Below are 12,005 nucleotides of genomic sequence, written 5' to 3'. Positions count from 1 at the left end.
TGTTTTACTATTGAGCATCATTACCATTTCGAACATAAACTGTATCTGTAGACCCGTGATGCTCAGTACAGTGTGTTCTTATATCTTGCTTGTATGTGTGATGTCAGTGAATTGCCCCTCAATGATGTATTTAGGTCAACCTGATACTTTGAAATAGAAACTCGTCGTCAGTAAAAGGAAACAATATAGCGGATATTAGCAGGTAGAAGATGCCATTCCTTAATTGAGAGCTGTGAAAACTGTCTGCAGAAAGACAGATCAATCTGATACAGATTATGCGCATTTCATTAGCGTTCAAAAGCACGTTACACTTTCGAAACACTTTTCGCGCATTTTTTTGTAAGATCGTCCTCCCCAACGAACTGTGTCTCACTTAAGCCAGTGAGCGCATAAGAGCACACAAGAGCACACAGGAGCACGGATCGCAGCACATGAAGAAAACTAGATCAGGTCAGCCGTAGAAATATCGATCCCTGAACGATAACGTCATTCAGGCTGGGAATCTGTAAACGTACCATCAGTCAAGAACGTCGAGGTAATCTCAAAAATCACACTCCGATTTATATTTACCACAGACTTTCTAAACCTAACGTACAGTAGTACAAATGTGCCTAGCATATATCGTCGCCCCCCCTCCCCGCCCCCCCCCCCAAAAAAAAATTCTCGTTGCAGTCCGGTTTACCTAAACATACGTTATCTCTTTCAAAGTGACGGAGCTCAACAATCAGTCGTCCTTCTCTTTCAGGTTTTATTAAAGCAAATCTAGATCACCCAGTAGTCTTCAGTGGATTGAGACAGAAGCCCGAACATCAGGGGACTGACTAACTAGGACATGTACTGAAACTATGAAATAGTGCTTTGATAAAGGATAGACACTAGCCGAAATCTAGATTCGTTTTAATAAAACCTGAAAGAAGAGGACGTCTGATTACTGTGCTCCATCACACGCCGGGAAATTGTGGTGAATGGAATTCTTATTCACAAAGAATCTTCCGTTAGTAATGGAGGCTCGTTACGAATCTTTCGCCAAATTTTTGCCAGCTTTTTTTTACTAAAATCTGTTTTCTGTCTGTTGTCTTCGCGGCCTCAAATAAATGGTAGTTTAGCTGGAGTTTCACTATCTCAAAATATTTCACCATTCACTGAAACCATCTCAGAATCCAGTCAGGCATTTGTTGATTTTTTCCAGTCAGGCAACTAGCTGCTAGTTTATTACTATGACAGGTTAACTACGACTGATCAGACAGCCAAAAAAGTAAACGGTGCTTTTAGTAAACTAAAATATGTTTTCAGAATTACGCCTCTGGGTACATTAAAATGACAGTTTTCAGTCAATTTGACTTATAGCAACGGACAAGGACCTTTGCTCTGCGGGCAGTGGAGAGATGCACGGTGGGAATTACTACGAGAGACAGGGAAACACGCAGATGGATCAGGGAACTGGTTTGAATGGACGATTTGATTATGGCTGTAATGAAAATGAAACTGAGGTGGACAGGCCAAGTAACCAGGCGAACTGATGCTTGCTTATCCAAGGCAGTTCCCTTCTGGTTTCTTATAGTAAGACAAGACAGCACGGGATCTCGGTAGATAGAACTAGAAAACGTGTAGGAACAACGTGAGTAGGTGTAATGGCGTAACGCTTTTAACTAGAAGTAGATGTCAAATGAATTGATAATGATCAAACTGAGGCTGACGAAATGATGAGTACAGAAAACAGTTTAAAAATGTATGTCTTTTGCTGGACTTTAAAACTGCAAGACCAAGAAGGATAATAAATCAGAGATTTCCTTTGTTGTGCTTGTAGAGTGTAGGAGGACAGTAGTAAAGGTTATTAAACTTGTAGGTGATTTGTAGGTGTTAACGACGCGAAATTTAGTACAAATAATTGCCATCTCTGGCATAACAATGGCTCTAGCTCAGTTGGTCATCGAGGTGATTTAAATTTGTTTGACAGACACAGGAACGTTCTTCCACGTTGCTTCAACTCTATGTCAAAGAACGTCAAACGTAGTCGCTGGCGAATGGGGCCTTCCAATCTCTCGGCAACGCATGGCCAGATGTTTCCAGTGGTTGAGAGATACGGGGGACGTGTTGGGCAAGGTAACAGTCGATGTCCTCTGAACTGTGGTAGGTCGGGACGGCACGTTAAGGCGTTGTGTACTGAACGACACCCTGGTGCTAGACCCATGCGACGATGGCGAATGCAAACTGGCAACGTTCGTTCGTCTCGGAGTCTCCAAAAAAGGATAAGTCCGCAGTGATGCTGTGCACTGAACTGGGACTCGTCTGAAAAGCCGATGTGGTGCGGTTTCTGTGTCCCGTGTTGTCGTTGTGTCAGTGGACTTCTCTCTCTGCTGCCACATTAAGGGAAGCCTTAACACTGGCCGCCGTACTGGCAGTCGGTGGTGCTCCAGACATCTTCACACTGTTCGTGTTGATACACTACTGCCGGCCGAAGTGGCCGTGCGGTTAAAGGCGCTGCAGTCTGGAACCGCAAGACCGCTACGGTCGCAGGTTCGAATCCTGCCTCGGGCATGTATGTTTCTGATGTCCTTAGGTTAGTTAGGTTTAACTAGTTCTAAGTTCTAGGGGACTAATGACCTCAGAAGTTGAGTCCCATAGTGCTCAGAGCCATTTGATACACTACTGGCCATTAAAATTGCTACACCAAGGAGAAATGCAGATGATAAACGGGTATTCATTGGACAAATGTATTATACTAGAACTGGCATGTGATTACATTTTCACGTAATTTGGGTGCCTAGATCCTGAGAAATCAGTGTGTGTGAAATCTTATGGGACTTAACTGCTAAGGTCATCAGTCTCCAAGCTTACACACTACTTAACCTAAATTATCCTAAGGACAAACACACACACACCCATGCCCGTGGACTCGAACCTCCGCCGAGACCAGCCGCACAGTCCATGACTGAGAAATCAGTGCCCAGAACAACCATCTCTGTCCGTAATAACGGCCTTGATACGCCTGGGCGTTGAGTCAAACAGAGCTTGGATGGCGTGTACGGGTACAACAGCCCATGCAGCTTCAAAACGATACCACAGTTCATCAAGAGTAGTGACTGGCGTATTGTGACGAGCCAGTTGCTCGGCCACCATTGACCAGAAGTTTTCAATAGATAAGAGATCTGGAGAAAGTGCTGGCCAGGGCAGCAGTCGAACATTTTCTGTATCCAGAAAGGCCCGTACAGGACCTGCAACATGCTGTCGTGCATTATCCTGCTAAAATGTAGGGTTTCGCAGGGATCGAACGAAGGGTAGAGCCACGGGTCGTAACACATCTGAAATGTGACGTCCACTGTTCAAAGTGTCGTCAATGCGAACAAGAGGTGACCGAGACGTGTAACTGATGGCACCCCATACCATCACGCCGGGTGATACGCCAGTATGGCGATGACGAATACACGCTTCCAATGTGCGTTCACCGCGATGTCGCCAAACACGGATGAGACCATAATGATGCTGTAAACAGAACCTGGATTCATCCGAAAAAATGACGTTTTGCCATTAGTGAACCCAGGTTCGATTTGGCGTACACCATCGCAGGCGTTCCTGTCTGTGATGCAACGTCAAGGGTAACCGCAGCCATGGTCTCCGAGCTGATAGTCCATACTGCTGCAAACGTCGTCGAACTGTTCGTGCAGATGGTTGTTGTCTTGCAAACGTCCCCATCAGTTGACTCAGGGATTGAGACGTGGCTGCACGATCCGTTACAGCCATGCGGATAAGATGCCTATCATCTCGACTGCTAGTGATACGAGGCCGTTGGGATCCAACGATCCAGCACGGCGTTCCGTATTACCCTCCTGATCCCACCGATTCCATATTCTGCTAACAGTCATTGGATCTCGACCAACGCGAGCAGCAATGTCGCCATACGATAAACCGGAATCGCGATAGGCTACGATTCAACCTTTATCAAAGTCGGAAACTTGATGGTACGCATTTCTCCTCCTTACACGAGGCATCACAACAACGTTTCACCAGGCAACGCCGGTCAACTGCTGTTTGTGTATGAGAAATCGTTTGGAAACTTTCCTCATGTCAGCACGTTGAAGCTGTGGCCAGCGGCGCCAGCCTAGTGTGAATGCTCTGAAAAGCTAATTATTTGCATATCACAGCATGTTCTTCCTGTCGATTAAATTTCGCGTCTGCAGCAGGTCATTTTCGTGGTGTAGCAATTTTAATGGCCAGTAGTGTATTTATCTTGTTACAACAAAGTACATTTCCTGACTCAAGGTACATGACATAGCTGTACGGTCCTGCTGGCCAGCCGGCCGCGGTGGTCTCGCGGTTCTAGGCGCGCAGTCCGGAACCGTGCGACTGCTACGGTCGCAGGTTCGAATCCTGCCTCGGACATTGATGTGTGTGATGTCCTTAGGTTAGTTAGGTTTAAGTAGTTCTAAGTTCTAGGGGACTAATGACCACAGCAGTTGAGTCGCATAGTGCTCAGAGCCATTTGAACCATTTTGAATCCTGCTGGCCAAGCGAACAATGTCTGTTCTGTCGGGCACTAGACTAGAGGGGTCGCTGGTACCTTGCTTCACGTTGGAGGACTGTCTTCCTGAAACAACAGATTCCGTATCAGCATGAAAATCGTAGGAACCCATCCAACGTAGTTCCGAGAAACAATAAGCTCAGTCTCGACAGACCATGAGACTGCGACTGTCGAACTCCGACAGATGCTGGCATACATTTGTCTTTCTTACGCGAGGCGTCACACGATCTTCTCACAGAAAACTACCATTCAATGCGATTTTTGAATGATAGAAGGCGCAGCGCTGGAATCCGATACTTGTAAATTAACCCTAGACAGGGAGCCACTTGATCAGGAGGTAGTGAAGGTGTCCTCTCGTTCTGCGAAGCTTGGAACCTTCCTGTACGTTTCCGTTCTCTTGGAAGTGCTAACAGAGCTTGCTGTTGTTCCTTCCTTCCATATCGTTTGTGTTTCTTAGGTACTCATTCGTCTGTGCGGCTCTTCCTATTTGCAGGATTTTATATCGATTAACACCTTAACGTTGTTCTGTTGGAATGGTAGCGAGTCTGGCCACTGGAGTGATGCGTGCCACTGCGAACAGGTTGCGAGGCCGCCGATCAGCGGCTTTCCCGACGTCTCGGTCTTCTCGTAACATTTCGTTGCACATTCCTCGATGTGCCGTCGGAGTGGCAGGACGTCGGCGATGCGGTGCAGGTCTCCGGTAGGAAAATGCCTTGGAAGGTGTCCCTATTTTTCGGGCAACTACAGTAGGGGGATACTAGTGGCGTGGCGTGCGTTGTGCGCACCCGGGAGCCAGCGGTGGGGCTAGGCCGGTCCTATTGATCCCGGAGCCGGTGGCACGCCGGGCTGTGGTGCTGCCGCGTCCGCCTCCGCCTCCGCCGCCTCCGCCAGCGCTGCCTCGCTTCCTGAGCCGCTCTGCCCTGACCCACTGCCAGCCGCGCCGTCTGCCGCCCCCGCAGGCACACCTGCGGTCACCGCCCGCCCCCGCCCGGTTCCTCCCACTCCCAGCGCCCACCTCCAACGCTGCTGCGATTGTCGGCTCTGTACTCGTACGTCTGTTACTTAATGAAACGAAATCCATCACCACTATGCCCGGTTCTAGAAACTGTAATGTGTTAAAGCTGTTGCCGAACAAAAAATACACGGTGCTTCTAAAAGCTTCATCTGATTTCACAATATATCTGAAGATAGAAACTTGAGGTAAATTTTAACTTACGGATTGAAGCTATTAGTTTACCTTGTTGTCCATAGGGATCACCCTGATGCAGCTAGCTCGGGTTACGCAACCGAACTGTCTCATAGCTAACGTAACGCCAGGTCCTGATGGGATTCCAATTCGGTTTTACAGAGAGTACTCTGCTGCATTGGCTCCTTACTTAGCTTGCATTTATCGCTAATCTCTTGCCCAACGTAAAGTCCCGAGCGACTGGAAAAAAGCGCAGGTGCGCCTGTGTATAAGAAGGGTAGGAGGACGGATCCTCAAAATTACAGACCAATATCCTTAACATCGGTTTGTTGCAGGATTCTCGAACATATTCCCAGTTCGAATATAATGAATTTCCTTGAGACAGAGAAGTTGATGTCCATGCATCAGCACAGCTTTAGAAAGCATCGCTCCTGCGAAACGCAACTCGCCCTTTTTTCACATGATATCTTGCGAACCATGGCTGAAGGGTATCAGACGGATGCCATATTCCTTGACTTCCGGAAAGCATTTGACTGGGTGCCCCACTGCAGACTCCTAACTAAGGTACGAGCATATGGGATTGGTTCCCAAATATGTGAGTGGCTCGAAGACTTCTTAAGTAATAGAACCCAGTACGTTGTCCTCGATGGTGAATGTTCATCGGAGGTGAGGGTATCATCTGGAGTGCCCCAGGGAAGTGTGGTAGGTCCGCTGTTGTTTTCTATCTACATAAATGATCTTTTGGATAGGGTGGGTAGCCATGTGCGGCTGTTTGCTGATGATGCTGTGATGTACGGGAAGGTGTCGTCGTTGAGTGACTGTAGGAGGATACAAGATGACTTGGACAGGATTTGTGATTGGTGTAAAGAATGGCAGCTAACTCTAAATATAGATAAATGTAAATTAATGCAGATGAATAGGAAAAAGAATTTCGTAATGTTTGAATACTCCATTAGTAGTGTAGCGCTTGACACAGTCACGTCGATTAAATATTTGGGCGTAACATTGCAGAGCGATATGAGGTGGGACAAGCAAGGATTGGCAGTTGTGGGAAAGGCGGATAGTCGTCTTCGGTTCATTGGTAGAATTTTCGGAAGATGTGGTTGATCTGTAAAGGAGACTGCTTATAAAACACTAATACGACCTGTTCTTGAGTACTGCTCGAGCGTTTGGGATCCCTATCAGGTCGGATTGAGGGAGGACATAGAAGCAATTCAGAGGCGGGCTGCTAGATTTGTTACTGGTAGGTTTGGTCATCACGCGAGTGTTACGGAAATGCTTCAGAAACTCGGGTGGGAGTCTCTAGAGGAAAAGAGGCGTTCTTTTCGTGAATCGTTACTGAGGAAACTTAGAGAACCAGCATTTGAGGCTGACTGCCGTACAATTTTACTGCCGCCAACTTACATTTCGCGGAAAGACCACAAAGATAAGATAAGAGAGATTAGGGCTCGTACACAGGCATATAGGCAGTCATTTTTCCCTCGTTCTGTTTGGGAGTGGAACAGGGAGAGAAGATTCTAGTTGTGGTACGAGGTACCCTCCGCCACGCACCGTACGGTGGATTGCGGAGTATGTATGTATGTAGATATAAAACCTGCTTGAAAAAATCTAATAATATCGGAATAAATTAATCTCTACCTTTAAATAAATATGAATCAGTACCAGTGATTGCCAGCGCTGAAACTACATGCAGGGTGTCCATAATTAAAATTCGAATTTCAGGACGCTGTAGAAAGAGAACCACTGCTGAGATTGACGTCAAATTTGAACAGCATATTATTGACTCAGGGGAAACATCATGCAGAAAAAAAACGGAAATTTGACCAATAGATGGGGACTGTAAGCGTCAGAATATGCACACTACAGACATGGCTGTTCCTCCCTATGCGTCCGAGATGCCCAACATCACTATCTCCATAAAGGATCACATGCTTTACAGAAGTCCCGGACACTCAGGGGTATGAAAAAAGAAAATGGTCCGATATCTGCTGAGATTCTGGAGGAAATGATTCAAAATTCGAAAAGACAAGTTCTTTTGAAGTGCAATGTGGCAGAGGGAGGAAATCAGTCGAAAATTGTCAAAGATATGGCCGCAGTATAGTAAAAAAAATAATGTTCAAATGTGTGTGAAAGCTTATGGGACTTAACTGCGAAGGTCATCAGTCCCTAAGCTTACACACTACTTAACCTAAATTATCCTAAGGGCAAACACACACATCCATGCCCGAGGGAGGACTCGAACCTCCGCCGGGACCAGCCGCACAGTCCATGACTGCAGCGCCCTAGACAGCTCGGCTAATCCCGCGCGGCACAGTATCGTAGGAGGCGTCGAACGGTGGTGAGCAAACATGCAGTGCAGGGAGAATTGCCCAAATATTGGACACGCCTGGGAGCACAGTGCATAAAATCCTATGAAACACCCTCCATTGTTATTCATACAAAATCAACCATGTTCAGGAATTGCTTCCTGCTGACCTGTCAGCAAGACAAACGTTCGCTCTGTAATTTCGTACTCGCATAGAAGTGGACAATGAATGGACGTGTAACATTCTGTAGACAGACGAAACTCATTCCCACCTCCAAGGACATGTCGATACGCAGATTTGCAGAATATGCCTAATGGAAACTCTATACGCACATCAACCGGTACCACTTCATTCTGCAAAGGTGCGTGTGTGATGCGGGTTGACGGCATCGTTTTTCATAGGGCCATATTTTTTTGAGGAGATCAGTCCTGCGGTTCCGGGTACCTGTACCGTCACTGGCAAACGCTATGAGAGTCTTTTGCGCACCAACGTCATTCCAACCCTTCAACAGTGTAGATATACAGGTGGGATCATTTTTGTGCAAGATGGCGCTCCTTCGCACGTTGTTCAGCCATTGAAGCGGCTGCTGCAGAGGCATTTCGGAAATGCTAGATATATGAGCGCTTTCCCTGCAGGCTGATCGTACATATCACCTGATCATCCGTGTGACTTCTGACTGTGGGATTATCTGAAGGATGTTGTGTTCAGTGTCGCAGCTACGAATGTAGTTGAATTGAAGGCATGCCTCGCGCAACGCATTCGGAGCGTGACCCCGAGACACTCCGATCTGTTGTGAAACGTGCTGTTTCTCGGTTTCAACTTGCGGCAGAAAACGGTGGACAGCATATTGAACATGTCTTGCACCAGCCTCACGACAGTTAGAAACCGATGTCGCTTGGCTTTTTATGTCATTTTTAGCCCCAGGACAGTTAGAAACCCATGTTGCTTTTTATGCGGGCTTTGGTCTCAGGAAAATTAAAAACCGTTTTTCCCATCCAATGCGGGTCGATCTTGCCGAGGTGGACAACTGTTGACTTCCAAGCTTGTGCTGTCAAGTACATTGAAGGTACGGATGGTGTAATCTGCAACTCAAACCATAGCCATTTTAAAAAATGAAGAAAATCGCAGGAAAATTGCTCAGTCGACAGTCTCTTATTGGGCTCACGACCGGTTTCGGAACAGTTGCAAATCCATCATCTGGTGTAACCCGCAATAGTAAAAATATTCTGTTACGTGCGAAAGAAAGGGGATCCTCAAGTCTGAAATATCAGATAAAAAGCTATGCGACTAAAATTTCTAAATTAAAACAAATTGAAAGAGAGAGAACAGGACAAATAAAATCACTAAATCGTCTGACGTTATCCGCGTCCCAGCGTTGTCACGGAACCAAAAATTCCGTTTGAGAAAGGTAAAAGAGACCTAAACCAAACCGAAAAAAAAACAGACATCACGAGTTACAAAACTAATGAAACGTGTAAAATGCAATAAAAATGGGAATCGGGAGACATACTGCGTGGAATTACTTACAAAAGTTCCTATCAGCCATTCCCTCGTGGTGTGCGACCGGGAACAAAACAGGAAAACTATGTAACAGTACATACTAGCCGTGAGTACTAAAGCCACACACGACCCAAACGCAGGTGCGATACGAAACAGACATGATATTGATGAATTGTTTAAAGTGGAAAAGCGGGAAGTAACAACAGAAAGGAGACGGAAACTTCACAACGTTAAGAGAGAAGAAGACCTGTACATTTAAAAACAAAAAAAGGAAAAAAATATTACGCTATATGGACATCTTAATCTGACTGTATAATGTCGTAATTAAGTAAAAATACTGTTTTGATGGAGGTCATTTCGTTCATTAGTCGTATCGAGAGGCTGGGAATGAAAACTTCTTAAAATTTCAATTTCTTTTAGACCGCACAATATCCGACCTTTATCTGCAACGTGTAAGGCAGTTAATTTATTGCTAACCTGTTGCAGCTGATGCTTGTTGTCAATCAAATGCATTGTCAGAGCTGACCTGGAATTGGCAAGGTCTTTGTGATCTTTAAATTTCGTATAAAAATTCCTGCCTGTCTGGCCAATCTATCTGCTCTTATTCAACTGGCTTTTATAGCACTCAGTACGATGCAAACCGGTAAAGGAGAAAGGAACCTGTTTGAAGACTTCACGATTCCGCATCTAATGCCCTTTGTTTTTTTAAGGAAAAATGCCAGAACTATGCTGGCTGACATCAGTTTCTTTCCAGTCCTCTCTGATACATATCCATGATATGAAACTTTCAGTTCCATGACAACATCGGGATGAGAATGACCTCAGATGATTAAATGATTTTATTTGTAAGTAAGGTCCTGTTATTTTTTAATTTGTTTTAATTTAGAAATTTTTAGCCACTTAGTTCGCTATCTGGTATTTCAAACTTGAGGATCCCCTCTCTTTCGCGTGTAACAGAATATTTTTACCATTGTAACTTACACCGGATGATGGAACTGTAACTGTTCCGAAACTGGTCGTGTACCAATAAGAGATTGTGGATTAAGCAACTGTCCTGCGGTTTTCTTCATTTTTCAGAATGGACTTGTACAGTTGGGGCTGCCCCATCAGAAGCACTCAAACCATAGCCATTGTATAGCAATTCATCTGTCATTTGTAGCCGACCCCAATTACGTTAAGACACTTACAGCGCCATCTATTGGTAAAGTTTTCTTTAAAAAGACGACATAGCTCTTCGAGTGTCCGGCTTGTGTGGTGTACCCTCTGAATGTGGGAGCATGTATATCGGACAAACAATTCGCACGTTTGCGGAGCGTTGTACTGAGCACAAGCGCCATATAAAACAAAGGGAGCTTGACAAGTCGGCCATAGCGGAACATTGCCTAGAAAACGGACATAAAATACAGTTCGAAAATAGAAAATTGTTGGCTCATGCATCTACATATTGGGACTCTGTTATAAAGGAAGGGGCCGAGATCCGTTTAAACAACAACAATTTCAACAGAGACCAGGGGTACACACTCAGAAGGGCATGGGGGCGGGCGTTGGACATCGAAAAAAAGCAAAGACAGATGCTGACGCGGGAGCGGCAGTTTCATATACGGGGCGCCTGCCCTTGGCGCCACCTGACGTCACCAGTGCTGCCACGGGCAATAGATGCGCTAGCTGCCCGGGTCGACTTAGGCGCGCGCGCCACATTGGGTCTATCTGATTGGGTGCTGATGATGTCATCATGCCTATATAAGCGAGAAACCGTAGCAGCCCCGGCAGTTAGTGAACTAACGGCGATGGTGGAGATGGCCATCGAAAGCTCGAGGATTTTATTCGAATTGGTGCTGCTTGAAAACCGAGAACGTTTTATTCACAATATTTTGTTGATTTACTTACATTATTTAATGAAGCAAAATGTTTCGAGATGCAAGCCTTATGTTCAGGCTACAATGGCAATACAAAACACATTTAGCAAAAGCTCACAAACGTATTAAAGTTGTCCTTTACAGTCTTCTCATGTGCTCAGGTCATCCTGTGCTGAAAAGGAAGGACAACCTAAAATGAAAGAATCTTCGCTTCATTTGTTGGTCTGATGTTCGTATGAAAATATTTTCAATAGGCCCTTCACACTGTTCATATGAAGTGGCTTTCTTGCTGTGTGTCCTGTTACCTCCAATGCTGTGGGCCCACTGTTCATGAACTCGCTGACACCTAAAATACATCATCGTAACAACATGGCGGTAGAACAAATACTGTTTCGTTTCTACTATTGATGTGTCGATGCTGGTGTTCAAATGGTTCAAATGGCTCTGAGTACTATGGGACTTAACATCTGTGGTCATCAGTCCCCTAGAACTTAGAACTACTTAAACCTAACTAACCTAAGGACATCACACACACCCATGCCCGAGGCAGGATTCGAACCTGCGACCGTAGCAGTCGCGCGATTCCGGACTGAGCGCCTAGAACCGCGAGACCACCGCGGCCGGCGATGCTGGTGTCT

General features: G+C 45.7%; 1 protein-coding gene across 2 annotated transcripts in view; it reads left to right on the top strand.

Moving 5' to 3' along the window:
- Positions 1-12,005, top strand: part of LOC126259317 (band 3 anion transport protein) — a 782,039-nt gene that overhangs the window by 376,585 nt on the left and 393,449 nt on the right. The gene's annotated exons all lie outside the window — the stretch shown is intronic.

The sequence above is a fragment of the Schistocerca nitens genome, chromosome 5 (genome assembly GCF_023898315.1).
Source record: "Schistocerca nitens isolate TAMUIC-IGC-003100 chromosome 5, iqSchNite1.1, whole genome shotgun sequence".
NCBI lineage: Eukaryota > Metazoa > Arthropoda > Insecta > Orthoptera > Acrididae > Schistocerca > Schistocerca nitens.
This window is presented reverse-complemented; position numbering and strand designations above follow the sequence as displayed.